Genomic DNA, 23,846 nt, shown 5'->3' with positions numbered 1-23,846 from the left:
TTGTAAATAATGCAACGTATTCTTCATAAATTTTTTTTAAATAGGATCCGAGAGTGGCGTAATGTAGAGACAAAGACACTGATTCTAGCGATGTGTCACTCACTGGGTTGCTTGCTGTAGTTTTGATCAAATCCCCGGTTTATAAGCAGCAGATTATAATTAAATGACTAGTAAACCCGCTGCCAGATAGTCCTCCATATTCATGAGCTCTGTGTAACCCCACCCCCACCGCTGATTGGCAGCTTTTTGTGTACACCGAACATGGTCATAAGGCTACCAAACAGTGGTGTGGGCGGGGTTACACAGAGCTCAGCATTCAGAGAACTGCTAGATTTGCAACAGATAAAACGGTGGCTCAGTGATTAACACTGCAGCCTTGCAGCGCTGGAGTTCTGTGTTCAAGTTCCACCAAGGACAACAAAAAGGAGTTTGTATGTTCTCTCAGTGTTTGCGTGGGTTTCCTCCGGGTTCTCCGGTTTCCTCCCACATTCCAAAGACATACTGATAGGGAATTTAGGTTGTGAGCCCCATCGGGGACAGCGATGATAATGTGTGCAAACTGTAAAGCGCTGCAGAATATGATAGCGCTATATAAAAATAAAGATTATTATTATTTATTTATAAAACAGTGATCTTATCAAAATGACAGCAAACAGCCCAGTAAGTGACACATTGCTGGAATCAGGATATATTCCCCTACATTTTGCTGTTCTCCGATGGAGTAGAAAAAACCTGGTGACTGATTCCCTTTAACTTAAGTAACTCTTGTAATATGGTATCACAATCAGTACGTCCAATCTGCGAACTAAACCTCACGGTGCTTGAAATAATTTTTTTACATAAATAACTGTCATTGGACAAGAACTGACTTTCCCCCTTTAGGAATTTTTTTGGGGAAAGAAGGATCAGGTTGTCAGATTTTAATATACCCAATCCATTTATTCTTAGGCTACGGTCTAACCTTCAGTATTTGGTCAGTATTTCACATGAGTATCTGTAAGACCAAACCAGGAGTGGGTGAGAAATACAGAAGTGGTGCATATGTTTCTATTACACCTTTTCTCTGTTCCTCTCCTGATTTTGGCTTATAAATACTGTTGTGAAATACTGACCAAATACTGAACGTGTGAATGTAGCCTAAATAAGGTATCACCAGAGGCATTTGGCAGCGGTTTACTTCCCATTCACAAAAATGCATCCTTGACTTGACTTTATCATTTAGATATGTACATATTACATTACTTATACTGCATTGGTCATGAATTACAATCTTAAAATGTGTTTACAATTATTCTGCTTGATATTCAAAAAAGTCAGAAAACTTCTCAGCAAATCCATCTGTAACATTGTAGCTGAGCTCCTGTAATGAAGTGGTTGAGTTTCTTTGCCTTGTATCACAATAAGGCAAAAGTAGAGACTGTGCTGTCCGGGGATTTCAGCTCTGAAGCTTGCAGAATTGTGAATGCAGCTTTTCACTATAATTATAGACTAAACTGTAGGTATGGCTGTATCATGCATTATAGGCAAGGCCTCTAGAAATATAGATTTGTTTTTTAATGATTTTGTGGCAGGTTTTTCAAGTGAAGTGTTTTGATAATCAATGCCTGCTTACAGTCAAATTATCATATTGTAACCCTTGTTTTATTTTCATATTTTTTTTTATAAATGAATAGAAAATAAGCAACTTTGTTATGTATCTTATCAGAGAAATCAGTATCTTTCTCCCCCTGGACTGACCTTTCAGTCTCAAAATTCTCAATTCACAAGCAAAATCTGTCTTTAGTGATTTTCAGATTTTCCCATTACTGAGATAGGGAATGACAGCTGATGATCATCATGAAGTTCTATGGAGAGGCAAAGGAGGAGGAGAGGAGCTAGAGGTAGGCACAGACATTCTGCTGAGAGTTTTTCTGAAAGGACACTTACACTTTAAGTGGTTTATGTTCCTTTTATAAATCTGGTGTAACTTACTCTAGTATAGACTAGTTAAAGGGAACCTGTCACCTGAATTTGGCGGGACAGGTTTGCGGTCATATGGGCGGGGTTTTCGGGTGTTTGATTCACCCTTTCTTTACCCGCTGGGTGCATGCTGGCCGCAATATTGGGTTGAAGTTCATTCTCTGTCCTCCGAAGTACACGCCTGTGCAAGGCAATCAAAGGAAAAAGCCTGCTAAGCAGCATCTGAACATTTAGAAAAATCATACCCCTTCGTTGTCATGTCAGTAAGGGGTTTTGCCATTACTGACAAATTTCGAATAAACGTCCAGTAAAAATGAGTAAAACCCAGAAAATGCTGTAATGCCTTCAGATTCTCGAGATGGTCCCAATGGAGTACAGCCAGAATTTTCTCCGGATCTATCCGAAAACCTGAGGATGACAACAGGTACCCCAAACACAGCACCTCCTGGACTGCGAAAACACATTTGTTTGGCATAAAACTTGTCATCCCTTAGTATCTGAAGCACCTGTTTTACATGTCCCCAATGTGGCTCCAAATCAGGTGAATAAACCAAAATATCATCCAGATAGACCACCACAAACCTGCCCACTAAATGATGGAAAATATAATTTATGCAATGCTGGGACACTGCCGCTACATAGGTCTGACCGAAAGGCATAACCAAACCCTCAAAATGACCCTCAGGGGTATTGAACCCCATTTTCCATTCATCCCCTTCCCTGACTCTAACCAAGTTATAGGCCCCCCTTAAATCCAACTTGGAGAAAACCTTAGCTCCTTCCACCTGGTTGAATAAATCTGGGATCAGAGGAAGAGGATATCGATCTCGGATTGTAATTCAATTCAATTCCCCGAAATCTAAACGGGACGGAGACCGCCATCTATCTTTTTCACGAAAAAGAACCCAGCCGCCATGGGTGAAGATGATATGTCTCTTCTCAAGACTCTCCGGAATAAAATCTTTCATGGTTTATCTCTCAGGACTAGATAGAGTGTACAGTCTGGACTTAGTTAGTTTAGCTCCAGGAATCAGGTTAACAGGACAGTCATAGGCATGATAGGGAGGCACATCCTGACACCCCTTCTCAGAAAATACATCCTCAATCCAGACAAAAATGCAGGTAAGGTCCTGTAGATACTGCAGAAAGGGAAATGTTTAGGCACTTATCATGACAGTAATCTTCCCACTCCCCAATTTCTCTACATTACCAATCCACAATTGGATTATGTTTCACCAACCAGGGTAAACCCAGCACAATTGGCGTAGGGAGACCCTACAGGACACAACAAGGAAATAACTCATAATAAAAGGACCCCACCTTCAGTCTTATGTTATGAATCTGTGTCAGTGCTCACTGTGCAAGTGGTGCTGAGTCGATGGCATAAATAGGAATAGGTTTAGCTAAGGTAGACCAAGCAAGCCCATGAGTTCTAGCAAACTCGGCATCAACTATGCTGACTCCAGCTCCACTGAACACAGAAATTCTCTCAGTCCTGCTCTCTAGCACCACCTTTGCTGTCAGAAGTGAAGAATAACAGGTTGAAGACAAACATACCCTTGATTATCAAACTCCAAACTCACAAGGGTTAATCGAGTCTTTTTGTTTAGTTATCAAAGGACAGGCCCCAATAAAATGTTCCTTCCTCCCACAAAAAACACACTCCCTTTTTCTTGCGAATGTCAGGGGAGACATACAACACGGAAGCACCTCCTAAATGCATGGGTTCCACTAACTCTACAACTATAGGTCAATCCAAAAATCAAGAAGGTGCTTGAGCTAATCGCAATGACCTGCTACAGCTGAATCCAGGATGACTGTCTGTCACACCTGACACACCCGTTACAAACCAGCTCAGTAGCCGGTAGAAAATCATGGACCGTAATTACGCACCTGTCCTGGATTTGTGCCTCGTTTCCATCTACTCAGCTTCCCCAGCACTCCACCCGCCTGCCTGAGGTTTCCTGATGTCCTCCGCCTGCCTACAGTTTGTTTCACTCCACCAGCCTGCCTGAAGTTTCCTGATGAGTTCTTTTGAGAGCTGTGTGCAAGTGAACCCAGAAGAATTGATGTTGTTTTGAAGGCAAAAGTTGGTCACAACAAATAGTGATTTGATTTACAATTCATTTTTGTCTGTTCCCTTTTTTAATAATGTATTAAATACTTCTATGTTTTAAAGCATTCATTTTCCACACTTGCCTAAATCTTTTGCACACTATGGAGTATAGCTATCCTTGCTAGTGACCCCCTGAAGCTATCAGTAAAATACCAAAGCTGTTAATTGCTGTCCATATTCTTTATATGGAGGAGGCACAGAGGCTGTAATGCAAGCATTGCAATAGCACTTTTACATTCAGTGACCCTAAATTTATTTGCAGTTAAAACTGTATTAGAAGTCACCAAGCAAATCTTTATTATAAGCCACCAAGGAGTTGACTGTGATATTTTACTGTAAGATAAAAACTGTATTAGATGTCACCTTCAAGGTCAGTAACCATTGTCTTCGGGATGTTATATTTTTAGGTAAAATGAGTAACGACAAATGTTAGATTCTAAAAAGGGGTTTTAATTTAGTTGGATTCAAAACAGCAGACACAAAAGCAAAAGGATGAGATGCAAAGACATAAGAGTCAGTGAGGCAACAAGATTTAAATGGAAAACATTTGAGCAGCGAGACTTGTAAGCAGCCGAATGTACAGTAAGGGATTAAACAAGAGTAACAAAGCATGACGGGTGGCACCGACAGAGTCCTCAGCAGGGACTGTTATGTACACTGCACAATGTGCAGTACGTTAACATCTGCTATGTTAAAGAAACTGCACATGTGAGAAGATCAAAAACGCCATGTCGGGCCACCAATGATTTCCAGAATGAGTGAAAGCGCAAACCTCACTGGCACCCTCCCGAGATTTACATAACCGGAAATCATAGTCCATTTTCTGGAATTAAATATTATCAAAAACTATTTGTGCACAATCCTCAGAATGTTAACATCCGAAAATCTGTACTACATTTTTTTTTTACATCAACAGGCATATACTTACTTTTTTAAAGTCTCACTCACTTACATTCCAAAATATTCAGTGCAGATTTCTGATCCATCATCCATAAAAAAAATTAACACTGAAGGATAAGCCACAAAAGCGTCTGTACAAAGTTGGCAAAATTCAGGAAGGAAAAAAGTAATTTTATTTCCACTGTAGATTCTGATTGCAATTCAGCTGGTAATAAAAAACTAGCCGTAAAGCAGTTTTTCTGAATATTAACTTTTGTACGCTCATGCTCTTCTTTCAGATACAACTTTAAAAAAAGGTTGTCACTTTTAAATCAATTTCAAGTATATAAACAGACATCTTATATGTTTGTTCTTTTGCCCTTGTGATGTTATACTTAAAGAGGACCTATCAGTTATGAGAAAAACCGTGAAAAACGGCAGTATATGAAATTATAAGACTTTTCTCAAGTATATGTCATTAGAAAATTAGGAGGTGCTATTTGTGATACATGAGCTGATTCTATAAAGTATCTGTTCGGTAGAAGAGGGTGTAGTGGTCAGGTCTGTCAGCACTTGACCTTTTTTGCCATTTTGTTAGCTAGCTGTTACGTAAAATAGAAAGGGAAAAGTAATCGATTTTTTTCTCCTTCAAACAGAGAATTGTTAAACTATATACTCAAGAATAAGCTGAGTTTTTCAGCACATTTTTTGTGCTGAAAAAGCCCCCCTCGGCTTATACTCGAGTGAGGGTCCCAGAAGATGGAGAGAGAGCGGCAGTGGCAGAGCAGTGGGTCACAGAAGGCGGGAGCCGGCTGCTGCGGCTACAGCCTGTGCCCGCTGCTAAAGAGAAAAGAATATTTACTGCACTTGCAGTGAATATTCATTTCTCTTTAATAGCAGGCACACTAGTTGCAGCTGTCGATTTCCTGCAGCGGCCAGGTGATCACGTGTGCCCGCTACCTAAGTGAATGAATATGCACTGCCCAGTGAATATTCATTTCCTTTAGTAGCGGGCACACATCGCCCCGAGTCTGAAACTGCTGGCATCGGAACAAGACGCTGCGAGGGAGCACAGAGACGGTAAGTAGGATTTTTTTGGGTTTTTTTTTGTTACATTTTTCTGCTGGGGGCAATGCATACCAAGATAGGGATGAGGAGCTATGCAGGCCAGGATAGGGATGAAGAGCCATGCATACAAGGATAGAGATGAGGAGCCACACATACCAGGAGAGGGATGAGGGGACCATGCATACCAAGATAGGGATGAGGGGACCATGCATACCATGATAGGGATGAGGGGACAATGCATACCAGGAGAGGGATGAGGGGACCATGCATACCAAGATAGGGATGAGGGGACCATGCATACCAAGATAGGGATGAGGGGACAATGCATACCAGGATAGGGATGAGGGGACCATGCATACTAGAATAGGGATGAGGGGACCATGCATACTAGGATAGGGATGAGGGGGCCATGCATACCAGGATAGGGATGAGGGGCCATGCATGCCAGGATGGGGATGAGGGGGCCATGCATACCAAGATAGGGATGAGGGGGCCATGCATACCAGGATAGGGATGAGGGGACCATGCATACTAGGATAGGGATGAGGCGACAATGCATACCAGGATAGGGATGAGGGGACCATGCATACTAGGATAGGGATGAGGGGACCATGCATACTAGGATAGGGATAAGGGGGCCATGCATACTAGGATAGGGATGAGGGGGCCATGCATACCAGGATGGGGATGAGGGGGCCATGCATACCAGGATAGGGATGAGGGGGCCATGCATACCAAGATAGGGATGAGGGGACAATGCATACCAGGATAGGGATGAGGGGACCATGCATACTAGGATAGGGATGAGGGGGCCATGCATACCAGGATAGGGATGAGGGGGCCATGCATACCAGGATAGGGATGAGGGGCCATGCATGCCAGTATGGGGATGAGGGGGCCATGCATACCAAGATAGGGATGAGGGGGCCATGCATACCAGGATAGGGATGAGGGGACCATGCATACTAGGATAGGGATGAGGCGACAATGCATACCAGGATAGGGATGAGGGGACCATGCATACTAGGATAGGGATGAGGGGACCATGCATACTAGGATAGGGATGAGGGGGACATGCATACTAGGATAGGGATGAGGGGGCCATGCATACCAGGATGGGGATGAGGGGGCCATGCATACCAGGATAGTGATGAACGGGCCATGTATACCAAGATAGGGATGAGGGGACAATGCATACCAGGATAGGGATGAGGGGACCATGCATACTAGGATAGGGATGAGGGGGCCATGCATACCAGGATAGGGATGAGGGGGCCATGTATACCAGGATGGGGATGAGGAGGCCATGCATACCAGGATGGGAATGAGGGGACAATGCATACCAGGATGGGGATGAGGGGACAATAAGTCAATGCTTTCCCAGTTTTTTGTTTTAACATTAGGGCTTATATTCAGGTTGGCTTATACTGAAGTATATACAATATTTATCAGTCATGTAATAAGAGGTCCTTGAGTATAATGGAGCTCTGATAATGGAGGATGCTTATAGAACATCACTCATTGTTAAGGGTAAATCTGCCAAATAAGGAATCACCTGCCTGAAAAGGGTTCAGCTGAGTGTCTAGCTACATACTATACACACAGGCAGCCAATGCTCATTAAGAAGAAGCGGAGACAAGATTTCAGTTGTTGTTCCTAGCCTTGTCCTCCTACTACTTCACAACAGGCAGGAAACCATCTTACATTTGTTCCTAAATAGCTACATTCAGCAACCCCTTCATATGTAAAAATTACAGTTTTTTCAGTAGTAAAACTAAAAAATTTAAAAATTCCTGACAAATTTAGCAATAACTTTGGCCCTTTAACAAAGAGAGACTGAGATTGGGGCTCTCTTCTGTCTCATTATCTGACAGTTGTGTGCTACTTCCTGCTTGTTAAGATTCCAGTATTAGAAAGCACCTGTACACACCTGTTTTCTGTTATTAACTGACTTTTGATATTTGTATGCATTAGTTCTCTGACTGAGCACTCCACCCCTCAGCCTCAGGCGTATTTAATTACAGCAGGATCCTTCCTTCCCTTATAAATGTAGGCTTTCAGCCTTAAAAAAAGGGTTCACATTAGGTAGGTTCTAGCAACGAGAATCGCCTTATCATGGCTGCCGGGTACACATGAATTGGCCAATTTATTTAAATATTCTCAATGTTTCCAATTTTCTTTATTGGTACTTTATTTGTTGGTTATACTGTATATGGAGATGGCTACTCTTAGTAAGCACCTGTACACACCTGTTTTCTGTTTAGGAAGTGATGGTCTGTCTTTTGCTATTTATAGAGAAAAACATAGTTTCAGTATCTTTGGTGGTCTAGGACGTAAAAATGGTTGATAACAGTATCTAGAATGTGTGATGCCAGTACTATTATCTGGTGTGATGCCAGTACTATTGGTTCCTAGATCAAATAAGTTGTTAAATTTAAAATCTGTGGTTGTCTATAGCAATATAGTGATTAATAATACTTTATTTTATGAGTCCAGTCTTTTACTTACCCGTGTTCTCCAGGCTAAAAGCATCAGTTCAGCTTTTTGTTAGCTCTGCACTGATCATAGAGACCGCAGCAGATTAGTATGGCTGCAGAGTTATGATTGGGCAGAGTGTTTTGTGAATGCTCCAGCCTCATCTGTAAGGGGAAGGCCCATAAGTGTGTGCTTTGTAACAGACTATTCCTGAGCAGGAAAAGTGCAATGCAAGAAAACCTATTTCTGCAGCCTGTGTGTGAACCTACCGTGTTAACTGAGCTGTATCCTATATAAAACATACAAGGACAATTTCCACAGAATCTTTTAGATGACCAATATACATCATTGTTATCCTGATGCAAAAAAATCTTCGGAATATTACCTCTTTTGTCAAGATTTGACTGATTTTTAGGCAAGCACTTTGCTATGCCTTTGATATTGGGCACACTACCAAATTCCAACTGACTATTCTACAAGTCGTAAATCAATAATGGTGGCTGTGCAATTATTCTGAATAACTACATCTTTATGTTTTACTTATGAAGCAGCTGAAGATAAATTCCTACCAGATGCTGAACATGATCACACTAGAAATGCAATCACTCAATGCACTGTGATTGGGGACCTCTATAAATAGAGCCACATTTCTTATTACAGTGCCTATAGATAATTATAAATCTGTGCTTATTGGCACAGCAAGTGAGGAGAATGGAGAGCTGTGATTGGCAGGGCTTGCATAAGCAGGCTAATAGTGAAGAATGAATTTCAATCACAATGGTTTTACAAAATTTAACTTAAGATATTTCTGGCACACCCGTATATAATAATCACTTATGAAGCAAAAGAACAAATGCCCCCTGCTAACTATTTCTTCTCATTCCATATTTACCTTAATGAAGAAACTCTTTCAGGCAACAGGATAAGAGATAAGGTACCTTCACACTGAGCGACTTTAGAATGATAACGATAGCGATCCATGACGTTGCAGCGTCCTGGATAGCGATATCGTTGTGTTTGACACGCAGCAGCGATCAGGATCCTGCTGTGACATCGCTGGTCGGAGCTAGAAGGCCAGCACCTTATTTCGTCGCTGGATCACCCACTGACATCGCTGGATTGGCGTGTGTGACGCCAATCCAGTGATGTCTTCACTTGTAACCAGGGTAAACATCGGGTTACTAAGCGCAGGGCCGCGCTTAGTAACCCGATATTTACCCTGGTTACCATTGTAAATGTAAAAAAAAAAAACACTACATACTTACATTCCGGTGTCTGTCGTGTCCCCCGGCGTTCGCTGCCCTGCACTCCTCCTGCATCCTGTGTCAGCGCCAGCCGGCCGTAAAGCAGAGCACAGCGGTGACATCACCGCTCTGCTTTATGGCCAGCGCTGACACAGGATGCAGGAGAAGTGCAGGGAAGCGGACGCCGGGGGACATGACAGGCACCGGAATAATCTATAATCTTTATTTTTTATATAGCGCTAACAAATTCCGCAGCGCTTTACATTTTGCACACATTATCATCACTGTCCCCGATGGGGCTCACAATCTAAATTCCCTATCAGTATGTCTTTGGAATGTGGGAGGAAACTGGAGTGCCCGGAGGAAACCCACGCAAACACGGAGAGAACATACAAACTCTTTGCAGATGTTGTCCTTTGTGGGGTTTGAACCCAGGACTCCAGCGCTGCAAGGCTGCAGTGCTAACCACTGCGCCACCGTGCCGCCCATACCGGAATGTGAGTATGTGTTTTTTTTTTTACATTTACAATGGTAACCAGGGTAAACATCGGGTTACTAAGCGCGGCCCTGCGCTTAATAACCCGATGTTTACCCTGGTTACCCGGGGACTTCGGCATCGTTGGTCGCTGGGGAGCTGTCTGTGTGACAGCTCTCCAGCGACCACACAGCGACGCTGCAGCGATCGGCATCGTTGTCTTTATCGCTGCAGCGTCGCTTAATGTGACGGTACTCATACAGGTACCAAACATAAGTTGATGGAAAATTTGCAATTCCCATTTAGGGCTGAGTTCAGGTATTACATTTTAAAGGAATACTTGCAAACTCTCCTGGAACCTCCAAGAGACTATGAGATGTAGGGGAGACATCCTGTAGTCCTTTAAGTGACACCTGAGCCCTACAAAAACCTCCTAGAAATCAGCAAGTAAGGCTTCTTGGGTCTCAAGTCACATAAAGGCACGGACAGAGATGTAGATGGGTGAAGGATAAGGCATGAAGAAGGAGTGCTAAAAGAACATGGTTACAGTAGAAAGTTTCTGATGTTTCAGAAGACTTATTACGAATGATCTTCTGGTCACTATCCAGCAAAGTTGACAAATATCGGTTACAGGTAATATGACCAGTAGGTGTAATGAAAGAGGTTTTACATGATAACATTTTTGTATTCTATTGGCTTCTGAAGGTTAAAAATAACACAATTAGCTATACTCAGCCTTTTATAATCCAGCAATGTCTCTCTGTCACTACGTTGCAGCAATGACATCATAACCACACCACACAGCTTATCAACTAAGACTGGGGACAGCGATTGAAAGGCCTTACAGGTTTAATAGAGTACCCATGGGTGAATATAGGTAATTTTGTAAGTTTTAGCCTCCCTAACCCAATAGAATAAAAATATTAATTGGGGAAAACTCCTTTAAGATGATAACAACATTCTGTATTGTCAGGTATAGTAAAGGAGTGGCCCATCACTTTATATGCATTTTCTAGATATCTATCCTTAATAGCAGCCCAAAACACCGTGTCTGCGAATTGAGATACCGATTTGGCTTTTATCCTAAGTCATATTGCACGACTCGTTAAAGGGTTGATTGTGACTTGTAGGATCGCTACTTCCAACAGGTGGTGCTATAGAGTTTAAGTCCTCTTTTTCTCAGAAGAGGCAATTTGCATATCCTTACTATAGAAACAAAAAAAGGAACAGCACAGACAGTCTGTCCAATGATTATCCAAACTTCATAGAATTCCAAGAAAGAGGCAGCACTCAATTGTTTCAGTGGAAAAATGTGCAGGATTTTAATCAACCCACATGTCTGGGTGATGTTTCGGCTACAAATGAGCCTTTCTATTTTTTAGTGCGCAGAGATTTAGTTTTCATCGCTGCAGCTGAATGATTTACATCTGTTAGCCAGCATAACTACATGTGGGGGTTGCCTGGTTGCTAGGGAATCCCCACATGTAATCAAGCTGGCTAAGATGTAAATCATTAAGCTGAGCCGAGGAAAACTAAATCTCCGAGCACTAAAAAAATACTCGGAGGACACCAGAGCGTGCTCGGGAAATCTCGAGTAACGAGTATATTCGCTCATCACTAAACCTTACACCCAAACTGCTTTTGTAATTTGCTTCATAACACAATACAATACCCTTCACCTTTACCAATCTAGCTAATCCCCAAATATGTTTTTTTACTGTACTTCCAAAGATGTTTTGTTTGAACCAAGGCTCAAACCTGATTCACAGGAGGCTGGGGCTGTACTCCCCACAGTGTCCATCGGTCTTGCTGGAACAGGACGTAACATGGGGCAGCACTGTAGTTACTCTCTAGTTTATTGTGTGGTTGCCACTTCTGAAGACATCCTGAATCCTAGGGAGATGCGAGTGCAGCGCTGCCTTTCTGCTTCTATATCTGCCACTGCCATAATTTCTGTGAATAGAGATGTTGTCAGAGGGTGGAGATCAAAGCAGTGGGGGACACCAGTGCTGTCCACAGCTTTTAGCATCATCCTCTAACGAACTGTCACTCCAGTCTAGTGATAAGATGCATGTAATTAAGGGAAGTGCACCTCCTAATGTTTAATTCGCATCTTACTCCTGCACGTCCCTTCATTTAGACTGGCATACAAAGCGCAAGTTGCAATGACTCTGACCCATAGAGTAGAGAATATTATCAAACACTTGCCTACATATTATCAAGTACTTATAATACAGAATTTTAAGTACTATCAAGGACCTTCCTATGTATATGTTTTACTAAACTACTAATTCAGGCATGTTAACGGTAACAGAGCTTCCATTAGCAGACGTTTCACAGTTTTCTACATATCTGTTAAATTATATTTTGAAAGCATTACTATAGTTAATTAGCACTTCATCTCTTCCCTTTGTGTGATACATTTTTAATAATTCCAGATTAATTAAATTATGCAAATTGGAATAGCTAGAAAATCTTGTTAAGACTGACAAATACAGTAAGTAAGCTTAAAGTCAAATTTACAAATAAAATTAAACTACGGATTAGGTGGGATGTAGAGTAATGTATAGTAACAATGACATAGTATGTCAAGTAAAGCGGGAGAGTATTATAAAGACTAAGTGATAAAAATGGCGAGTCCTCCTCTTTAACAAGTAGACTTCCCAACTCACTTTTCTTTGAAAAAATGAAAGCTGCATTTTGGCTGCTTGCGATAGGGATCACCTCCACTTCTACTTGTGCTAGTTTTATAAATTGACCAGCCGGTTCCATCTGTTAGATGTCTCAGATGGTAATAATCTGGAGATTTGAAATATTCTCATACATTTTGAAATCAATACAATAATTTCCAGGCTACTTCCGTGTCCAAAACCAAAATTTTGAAACAAACTATTTCAATTCAAACATACTCACACAGTACTGTTTTATAGGTACCATATAAAGCGAGACTTTTAACGACTAAATTCAAAGGACAATGGAACAGCACAGTATACAATGAATAGTATATGTTTTTCAGTGTGCTAGCAAATAGTAAAGCACTGTGCATGAAGAGCAGGACATAATATACTCCCAAATTGTTTTTCATTTCTTCAAGAGACTAGCTTGTAAAATTTTTAAGAGGGTTATCTAAGATTAGAATAATATAACTGCTTTCTTCCAAAAAGTTCTCAGGCTCATTCACTTCAATAGAGCTGAGCTGTTATACCAGACACATGGAATGGAACATTATGGCACTGTTTATTGAAAAAAAACAAGCTTTTCTAATCCTAGAAAACATTTTTGTAATGTCACAATCCCATATGTAAAATTACTTTATAGAGCGGATCATGTTGTGTCAGAGTTTTAACAAACCAAAAGCTTGAGGACCCTTCAACAATATTATAATGGTTTCAGTTTCTAGATTATTATTTGTCATGTACTTAAAGTGAACTTGTCATCAGTATTTTATAACTTAAAGGGAATCTGTCACTTCATTTTTCACCTATAAGCTAAGGCCACCGGCATCAGGGGCTTATCTACAGCATTCTGTAATGCTATAGATAAGCCCCCAATGTATCCTGAAAGATGAGAAAAAGAGGTTAGATTATACTCACCCAGGGGCAGTCCGCTGCGGTCCGGTCCGATGGGGCAGGTCCGGGTCCGGCACCTCTCATCTTCATGCGATAACGTCCTCTTCTTTGCTTCCTGTCACGGCTCCTGCACAGTAGTAATTCTCTGCCCTGTTGAGGGCAGAGCAAAGTACTGCAGTGCGCAGGAGCCGGGAAAGGTTAGAGGGGGCGGCGCCTGTGCACTGCAGAACTTTGCTCTGCCCTCAACAGTGCAGACAAAGTACGCCTGTTCCGGAGCTGAAACGTGAATACAAGAAGAGGACGTCATCATAAGAAGATGGGAGGCCTCGGACCGGACCGCAACGCCCATCAGACCAGAACCGGACCGGGACCGCCCCTGGGTGAGTATAATCTAACCTGTTTTTCTCATCTTTCAGGATACATCGGGGGCTTATCTACAGCATTACAGAATGCTCTAGATAAGCCCCTGTTTCTGGTGGGCTTACCTTACCTTCGATTTTGGGGGTGATAGGTCCTCTTTAAGTTTAAAGACTGTGACTTACTGCCACATCTAAGGACAGCAATCAGAAAAAGGAGGAGGCTGGCAGTCCTCAAGAGAATAAAAATCATGATTTCTGTTTCTGTTCTATGTATATGCCACTCTTTTATATAGGCAACATAGTATGTCATATGAAAACTGTACAATTCTTTTAATAGGACATTGTTGTAAGTTATTACTTGAGAACTATTGGTGATTTTATTTTAGAACTCTATGGAAAGTATTGTTTTAATCACATATAGTTTTATTTGATTCCTGTAAGGCACCATTTTGGGGCTTTCTAGTGAAGGGGTTGTCCAGGATAATTATATCTTTTACTACAGGTCTAAAACTAACAGGCAGACAGCTCAGTGCGCTCACCAACCACTCCTGCCAGCGATTCTGCTGCTTTATATCAACAGAGCAGCTCTTCTTCTTCCAGGTTGCTCTGTTGACCGGACGTGTCTGCCAACATTATACTGATTGACAGCCGTCTCCCCAGCAGCGAGCTGTCAATAAGCATGACGTCAGTAGTCACACCCTGTTAACAGAGCAAAGCATAAGGTAAACTGCTACTTTGTCAATTTGATGTAAGCAGAGTTGCCAGCACGAGTGGTCTGTGACTGTTTTGTGATGGCATAGATCGGCGATAAGCACAACAGGCAGTTAACAGTTAGCATCTACCTACCTGTTACTGCTTAGGAATGTAGTAAAAAAACTATATTATCCTGGATAACTTTTTTAAACTGTTATTTGGACTGTTGTATGGCACAATTATTTGAACACTCTATTACATTTTCATTGGAGCGCTGTATGCCACATTGTAGAGGCGCTGGTTCTGATTCTTGCTTACTAAGATTTCTAATAATTAATTCAGACATGTGGATTGGTGAGCTTAGTACAATGAATTACCATCACTGTACGTCTTTGATTCCTACAGGGAAATAACTTTAGCACATGCTGTCTAAAAATAAAATGTTCTGAAAATAATGTGTGCCTTGGCTTATTCTTCTCGTCAATAATGTATGTTTAAGAATCTTTGCATATGTGCTACCGTGCTAACATCTGTTCACCATAAAACTATTAGTTTTTATTTTGTTTCCTGGGGGTTGCATTGCAACCAACTGTAAAACCAACAGTAGAAAGGGATGTCACAGAACGCTGACAGAGAGTAAAAGATTCCCTACATCATTACAAATATGAGTTAGAAACCCTTTGTGTATGAAATCTATACAAAACAGATTGCTGTGAGTTGCGATTTCACAATATTCTGCAGCGCATTACTTGCCAAAACGAAAAAAGAAAAACATTTCTATTGTTAACATCATAAGTACTTGGTGAACAGACTGAACAGAACGGACCGGTGCTGACTGCACCTCTTTAAAAAAAATGCACAGAATGCAACTTTATCATCGCCGGCATTTACTGTGGAAATGAGACTACAGAATAGAATTAGATTGCATGATTTTTAGGTCAGCGTTCGGGGAAGGGTGATGCATTTGTGCATATATTTCACAACTTTCTACTTGCAAAGAGCTTTGTGAAGCTCATTAATGCAAAGTAAAACAAAATAAAATGAAGGGGTCACCCATAAAAATCAGTTCACTGCTTCCTATCCTCCATTAGAGATATAAATGTACCCCAATTAATTAGAGAATTATGTTTCCACATTCATAATCTTTAGAAAGAGAATCTTATAATTCAATGCATTGCTTATGTCCATAAACAGAGAATTAACGGCAATAATCTGGGCCTCAAGGACAACTTTTTGAATGAGCTCCTCCCCCTTGTATAATTATAGTTCCACATGTAGGTTTTATGCATACAGTATATCCAAATTAGATTCCTTCCCGAACTAGATAACTCACACGTACCACCTAGGTGGGGTAATGACCCTATAAGTCAAGCTTTGCAACATGACCAGAGATAAATGCCAAGCCAGAAGCTCATGCACAGACAGTATATTCTGCCCCTCATCAATACACAGTAGGTTCTGGCTGGCTGAAAGCAATACCACTGATGCAAAGTATGGGTACTTATGCTCCTTAGAAGGGAGTCTGTTAGCTCAAAAACACATTTTAAACCAAAAACATAGCCATGAAGTAAACTAAGCCCCTATAAAAATCATACATTTCCTTTAGGATTTGCAATGTGTCCCTTTGTTGTGCTGAAAATCATCTTTAAAGGGAATCTGTCAGAAGGATCAACCCGCCTAAGGTGTCTATAATGAGCATGCAGGTTATAGGAAGCTGAATAAAATATATTGAATAGCTGCAATATGAAGTTTTATTAGAGAAATACAAGTTTTTCTTATATGTAAATGAGGTGTTCCAGGCTATGTGCGGGTCACTGATCTTCATGAAACATGCAACTGACACAGAACAGTAGAACTGAACTTTGTCTCATAACAAACATGTTATCGGCTGCAGCTCTCACAGCTCTGCTGCATTAACCTGCAGATGTGTCAGGTATAATCACACACAGCTCTGCAGTAAGATCAGGAGAGGAGAGCGGCCATTACACATCACACTAGTAAGTCCCCCTTTTATTTAAAATAATCCCTGGAGGCAGCCTTTCATGCAGATCAGTGTCCAGCCCATAGATCTTAACAGCTCTTTTACATATAAGGAAAACATGGATTTCTTTGGAATAAAATATTGGATTGCAGATGTCAAGATATCCTTTTATTCATCTTCTTATGACCTACATGCCCATATAGACGGCTTAGGACGATTGATCCTACTGACAGATCCCTTTAATCCTATTATCTAGCTAGGTGATCAATGCACTCTTGGTGCGGCTGAGCTTTCATGTAAGTATTCTGCTTCTGTGACCCGAGGCTACTGTCTCATACACTGCTTTAGTATTGGTGTGACTATTGTGTGCCTTGCATCCCCTCAAGATGGCCTCCACACAACACATGGGTGCTGTGCTGCACAGTCCTCACTCTTACAGGCACTGGTATTATAAATCAACATCCTGATGCTCCTTTTAGCCCATAGGCCCCATAATAGCGGCTATGACTGCTGTATTGGTAGCTCTTCCATTGCTTTTTGTATGATCTGTAGGCTGCAAAGCATCTGACACTACCGAAAATGATCATATCAATTGGCAGATTCAACTTTTAGTAAGTAGCCATTTGTAAAGGTTCATGCTATACACCCATGAGAGATAAAGAAGAACGTACCCTGAGGAAAAGGTTATGTCTGTACAGAAACTGCTTTTTCAATTTTCCATCGAGCAAGGCTATATGGTTTGAGATGCAGAAGTAGACATACCTGATGCCTCCGTCACATATGAAGGCCGGTATCATCAACGTGAGGAGGCCCCTTGGGATTTTATGTTGGAGCTACAGAGTCTCTTAATTCACTTCCACTCCCAAGTAATGAAAGACACAAAATTGATTTCAATAGTATAGGCATGGACAGGCAAAATATATAACAAAATGAAGGTTCCCAGAGACTATGAGCATTGAAGAAGATATCAACACATAGTTCAATTTTTCTGTGAGATCAAGTGATCGGGCTGATTACTGGGCCATAAAGAGAGCTGCTTCTGACGAGGAGAACTGCCTCCTTTTTCAAAAATGGACATAAAACATTTAATATATCTTTCAGTGGTTTAATTGATAAAAAAAAGTAAAGGGTTATTGTCCTGTTACTCACAGACACCATGAAAACATTCAGGGCTAGCAGATATCCCGTCCTCATCCCTGCCTGAGGGATCTTATGAACCACAAATGAGCCCCATTACGACATAAGCTACTAATGTCCAATAAAATGAACTTTATGATTACCTTTTTGTAACATATATTAGGCATTAAATATGAAATTCCCAGGGCAGATGCAGACTGTATTCTTTCTCTGACAGAAGCCGTAATTTTAATGGTGAGGTTAGCCATTACAGCGGCACTGCCAAGTCCTACATCCGAGTGCTTATGTGATTTCAAAGCAATCACTTAATGGCATAAAGGGTGCTATATAAGGTTCAACATCGAAATTCTACAGACAAGCAGCTCAGTAAATCCCGCTTATTAACGAAAGATTGGGAAAAAAATAAAAAAGTAGCCTAATAAGGCACCATAATCTAGAGAAAGAAGTAATAGCCAAAAAGACTGATACATAATAAACAGCTGTAGAATATTTTATAGGAACCTTGAGATAATAAATGCATTCATGCATTGGTTATTGCACTCAGTCGCGCTTGCAGTTCAATAAATGCACACTGTGTTATGATATACAATGCTAAATTGCCAAACTAATACATCTTTTGGAGTTTTGGGGAGGCGATAGAACCAAAAGGAATAAAAAATAACACATTTATGGTAAGTATTGCTCTGTAACTGGGATTCTAATGTCTAGAGAAGGTAAACTGGCAGAAAAAAGAACAATGTGTTTGCATAGGTGTTTTACATAATCCCTGGACAGAACAAAATCTATGTACTTGTATCCAAAAGACTCGAACAGATTGTAACATTTGTATAACTATGATAATGTCACTGTACTCACTGTGCTGGTAACCAGCAGAGAATTCACACATACCTCAGACACTCAGTTCTCAACAGAAATCATTATGTCATTATTATGAAAGACATTATTTTCAGATTTTTAGAAATGGTACGAGTTAGGAAAAGAACTGAAGCAATGACCTTGAATTACAATAAATAGCATTTTGTTTTCCTTTAATCTCAGGAGCTTTGAAATTCTTCTCTGAGTTGAAGACAAAACATTTAATGCATCCCTTAGTTATTGAAAATAATACAGAGAGGACAGACACAATTCAAGTGTCCAAGTATAAAATCTGACCTGATGTGCGTTTCGCCAATGGCTTCATCTGGGGTTGGTGAAACATACATGGGTTGTGGTAGGTGCAATACAGAGGGTTTTATACTTGCACACTCATTTCTAGTTGTTTTGTATTGATATTTTGATATTGTTATTGATTGTTATTTTCTATATACAAACAATGGATATGTTTCTAACTACTCCAGCCTTGTACTCGGGACAATGGTCCTGATTTATAAAGACCAGTGCTGTCATGCCAGTCTTGATAAGGATGTGTACTCCTGATTCACTAAGAACACTTCTTAATAAATCTATCATGCCTGGCAAGTGACTTGCGCCTCAAGACTGGAGTAAGATTTCTTTCACGAGGAATGCTGACGCTCATCTACTTCATCAGAGCTGGGCAAAAATGGGGTGATAACGGCAAAAGTTGCAAATTTTTAGTAAATTAGTTTTAGTTGTCCCAAAGTGATACAACTTTTCAAAGCTTTTGTACCAGAATTCTGATGAATCAGGTTCAATGTGTTTGTATATTTTTAAATTAATGCAACATGTCCATCTAAATAATGGTCAACTGACATATCAGATTTCACTTTGAAACTCATGAAAACATCTAACGTCTGGACCAAAAAATCTGCATAGCTTGGCAAGTAAAGTGATTATTCAAAATCATTTGAAAAAACAGCTATGTTTATTATTTACTCAAAATATACAAAAAGTTAAGAACAAAGATGCCTCACAAATTGAGACACACATAAAATGGACCTATACAGAATAGATGTGTTGCAGGTTGCAGTGATATAATCCCAGTAAAGTGCTAACATTAATCCCAGTAAAGTAATAAACAATATTAAAAGATCTAGTGAGATTACACCAATGTTAATGTTAATATGAAAATGTGTAAGCCGCAATAGTTATGCTCATGGGCATAGTAATACAATCTAATAGTGGGTATTTACCTAGGTCACAGGTATATGTCGGGTCCCATCTCCCTCCACCCCGACGCACGTTTTATCCTGCTTCCTCAGGCGATCTGACAAACACCTGTGTCCTAGGTAAAGACCTCTATTAGATTATACTACTGTGTCATTTAGCATAAGTATTTCTGCTTTCGAATGATTTTAAATATTTCCTTTGCTTGCCTGACCACTTGCATTGTTTGGTCCAGACATTTATGTGTTTTTATAGGTGTTTTGATTAATTTTTCTTTTTTTTTGGCTTGTGGTATTCTTTGTCATTTTTTTAGTTCATCAAAATGGTGCAAGCAGTTCATGAATTTTTATGAAAGTCACATTTTTTTTTGTCTTTTTTGCAACATTTTAGCATGAAAAGTCACACGGTGCAAAATTGCACAAAAATATCTAGCATACGTAAAAATTCTGGTGAGAGACTAGACAAATTATACTACTTTTGCAAACAAGTTGCAAAAAAAGTTGCAAATAATGACTCAAATCAAAATATCTGGAAGCCCAACACTATGCCGACAATGGTGAATGTATTAAAAAAATATGCAAACTGCAAAATAATGCAAACTAAGAAAAGAATTAAGCGCAAAAGAAAAACAGGGAACAAATAACCAAAAAAAGGCGCGACTACAATGTTGAATCGACCCCTAATTATATCTAAAAGACTCAAACTGAATGTCACATTTGTATAACTATGATGTGACTGTAGTCACTGCACTGGTAACCAGCAGAGAATTCACACATACCCCAGACATGTAGGTCTCAGCAGAAACCATTGCATGATTATGAAACCCATTATTTTCAGATTTTTAGAGATAGTAAAAATCAGGAAAAGAACTGAAGTGATATCCTTGAATACCAATGAATAGCATTTTTTTCCTTCTTTAATCTAAAAAGGTTTGAAATTATTTTCTATGTTGAAGGCAAAACATGATTTTTTCAGTTTAGGCTGTGTTCAGACTATGTGGGAGATTTATTAAGCCAAATGCATTAGAATTAACGGGAAACTGGTGACTCACACTGTTTCTTTTGTGTCCTAGACTTGGCCTCATTGGAAGAAGGAGATATGATCGAGAGGAAAGGGTTGTGGCCTAAACGCGAAGCTGTGGTCCAAATAATGCTTCAAAATTTTGTAGCAAATTTCTGGTAAAATGCAAGTCAACTGATAGTGTAAATGTAGTCTAAACAATCCAAAGATGAACCCTAATTATCAAACAGCGTGACCTCTTCTAATAAATGTGCATTTTATAATGGTCTTGTTAAATTTGCACTCTCTAAGAATTAGACAGTATTGATAAATATTCTCCTTTGTTTTTACTTTTCTCTCAGCATTTGCATTGGAAAAGTGTATCCATATCCTAAGTCATATTGCACGACTCGTTAAAGGGTTGATTGTGACTTGTAAGATTGCTACTTCCAACAGGTGGCGCTATAGAGTTTAAGTCCTCTTTTTCTCTGAAGAGGCAATTTGCACATCCATATACCCTTTTTACCTTATAGAGGCCAAAGCAATGTTCTTTCGACCTCTTTTCAGGCTGAGTGCACACCCACCCCAGCCGCGGAGCTTTCCCAGGCGAAGTTGCTTCAGGAAAACGCTGGCAGTCAATTTCTTCGAGTTGGCAGTCCAATTTGCAGTGGCTCTTACTTACTACCCATAGGTAGCCTCTAGGAGAATGGACATGTCGCTTCTTTTAAGGCTGCAGGGTTTATGAACCCTGAAGCAGTTAAAAGAAGTAACACAAAATGAAACACGTAGATAGCAATTTGTTTGATATTGCTGCACATTTTATGAGGTGCTTTTGCAGCACTTTTTCAGGCTGATTCCGGGCAAAATTTGCCTGAAAAAGACATTGTATGCACATAGCCTCATGCTGTTATATTTCAATTTCTTTTTACTCTGGTATACTGCAATATATTACAGTGTAATTTTTTTCTACAACATACAGTCATGGATGAAAGTGTTGGCATTCTTGAAATTGTTCCAGAAAATTATTGCAATTATACATGTTTTGCTATACTTATGTTTATTTTTTTGTGTGTATTGGAACAACACAAAAAAACAGATAAAAAAGGGGAAATTGGACATGATTTCACACAAAACCACTAAAATGGGACAGACAAAATTGTTGGCACTTAATACTTGGTTGTACACTCTTTGGAATAAATAACTTCAAGCAATCGTTTCCTATAACCATAAAAACAAACTTTTACACCTTCAGATTGGAAATTTGGAACAATCTTCTTTTACAAATTGCTCTAGGTCTCCCATATTTGAACGGTGCCTTCTCCCAACAGCAATTTTAAGAGCTCTCCGATGGTGTTCAATGGGAATCTGGAATCATTGCTGGCGACTTCAGAACTCTTCATCGCTTTGCTTCCATCCATTTTTGTGTGCTTCTTGAAGTTTGTTTGGAGTCATGTCCTGCTGGAAGATCCATGATCTAAGAAGCAAACCCAGCTTTCTGACACTGGGCACTATATTGAGACCCAAAATCCTTTGGTATTCTTCGGATTTCATGATGCCTTACACACAATCAAGGCACCCTGTGCCAGAGACCGCAAAGCAACCACAAAATATCTTTGAACTGCCATCATATTTGACTATGGGTTCTGTGTTCTTATTTTTGTAGGCCTGATTCTATTTTGGGTTAACAGTAAAATGATGTGCTTTATCATAAAGCTCTATCTTGGTCTTATCTATCCACAAGATGCTATCCCAGAAGGATTCTGGCTTACTCATGTACATTTTGGGCAAATTGCGGTCAAGCTTTTTTATGTCTCTGTGTGAGCAGTGGGATCCTGAGTAGAGATGAGCAAATTTGATTGTATGGAGAACCTAATTATTGGGCTCTCCATGCATGTCTCGTGACTGCCACACATCCGCGACACTTGCAGCTGCGGAGCCGAACAGCCGATTAGCCGAAGCGATCCAGGAAGCTGAGTTTCCTGTGCAGCTTATTTGGTAAGCGCTATAGCTTGCCGAATAAGCCCTGACCCAATCAAATTTGCTCATCTCTACTCCTAAGTCTCCTGACATAGCACTGAATTTCATTCAAAAGTCGTAGGTTAGTTCACGTGACACTGATATACCCTGACCCTGCAGGACAGCTTCAATTTCTTTGGAAATTGATTGGGTCTGTTTATTCACCATATGGTCTATCCTATGTTGCAACCTTTTATCAATTTTTCTCTGCCATCCACATTCAGAGAGAGTAGCTACAGTGCCATGAGTTATAAACTTCTTGATCATGTTGTGCACTGTGCATAAAGGAACATAAAGATCTCTGTAGATGGACTTGAACCCTTGAGATTATTGATATTTTTCAAGTCCTCAGACGGTTCTCTTCTAATTCTGTTCTCCATGCTTAGTGTGGCACAGACAGGCACACAATGCAAATATTGAGCCAACTTCTCTCCTGTTTATTTGGTTTCAGGTGTGATTTTCCTATTGCCCACACTTGTTAGTTACCACAGATGAGTTTGAACGAACATCACACGCTTGAAACAAAGTTGATTACTCACAATTATGGAAAGGTGCCAACAATTTTTTGTGTGAAAAAATGTACAATTTGCCTTTTTTTCTCAAACAAGGGGGAAGCAACTTAGCTTGAGCAGAATCCAGAGAGATAACACCAAATGTCCTCCAACAGCACCAGAGTAAGTAAGCCAACTACTATAGCTCCAAGCCCTCACAAGGGGAAAATGTGAATATCACCGGTGACTCCCTGAAGCAGACTGAGAGTCTATAAACTCCCAAGTCCAAGCGTGTCAATAAGAGCCGAAGGGAGGTTGCCA

General features: G+C 40.3%; 1 protein-coding gene across 1 annotated transcript in view; it reads right to left on the bottom strand.

Moving 5' to 3' along the window:
- TMEM132B (transmembrane protein 132B) overlaps positions 1-23,846 on the bottom strand; it is a 1,045,283-nt gene that overhangs the window by 537,463 nt on the left and 483,974 nt on the right. The gene's annotated exons all lie outside the window — the stretch shown is intronic.

Source organism: Ranitomeya imitator, chromosome 1 (genome assembly GCF_032444005.1).
Source record: "Ranitomeya imitator isolate aRanImi1 chromosome 1, aRanImi1.pri, whole genome shotgun sequence".
Taxonomy (NCBI): domain Eukaryota; kingdom Metazoa; phylum Chordata; class Amphibia; order Anura; family Dendrobatidae; genus Ranitomeya; species Ranitomeya imitator.
Note: the sequence above shows the minus strand (reverse complement) of the source record. Positions and strands in the feature narration are given on the sequence as shown.